The sequence below is a fragment of the Penaeus monodon genome, chromosome 20 (genome assembly GCF_015228065.2).
Source record: "Penaeus monodon isolate SGIC_2016 chromosome 20, NSTDA_Pmon_1, whole genome shotgun sequence".
Taxonomy (NCBI): domain Eukaryota; kingdom Metazoa; phylum Arthropoda; class Malacostraca; order Decapoda; family Penaeidae; genus Penaeus; species Penaeus monodon.
The window spans coordinates 18,151,222-18,151,511 of record NC_051405.1 but is presented as its reverse complement, the minus strand read 5'-3'; the positions used below and the strand labels follow the sequence as shown (position 1 = coordinate 18,151,511).

Below are 290 nucleotides of genomic sequence, written 5' to 3'. Positions count from 1 at the left end.
AGCAGCATTAAATATAAGAACGACATACCAGTTGACTGATCGACTGTGTCAAAGGGTTATGAATGCACTCTGAAGTCGTGCTTTGGTAGGACCATAATCATTAGGTATAATTTTGACATCTTTAATACCAGTCGTAAATGAGGCAAGGATCGTCGTTATAAATCGTTTCCCCTTTTATAGCAATCATGTTATTATCGCCAATGATTACTAAATGACTTATTGTAGCTACGAAATTCGTCATGATATTCAACACCATAACTACCCCGCCTAATAAATAGATGAGTAAATAA

At 35.5% G+C, this 290-nt stretch overlaps 1 protein-coding gene across 1 annotated transcript in view; it reads left to right on the top strand.

The window, feature by feature from the left end:
- LOC119585667 (prolyl 4-hydroxylase subunit alpha-2-like) overlaps nt 1–290 on the top strand; it is a 19,448-nt gene that overhangs the window by 1,102 nt on the left and 18,056 nt on the right. The gene's annotated exons all lie outside the window — the stretch shown is intronic.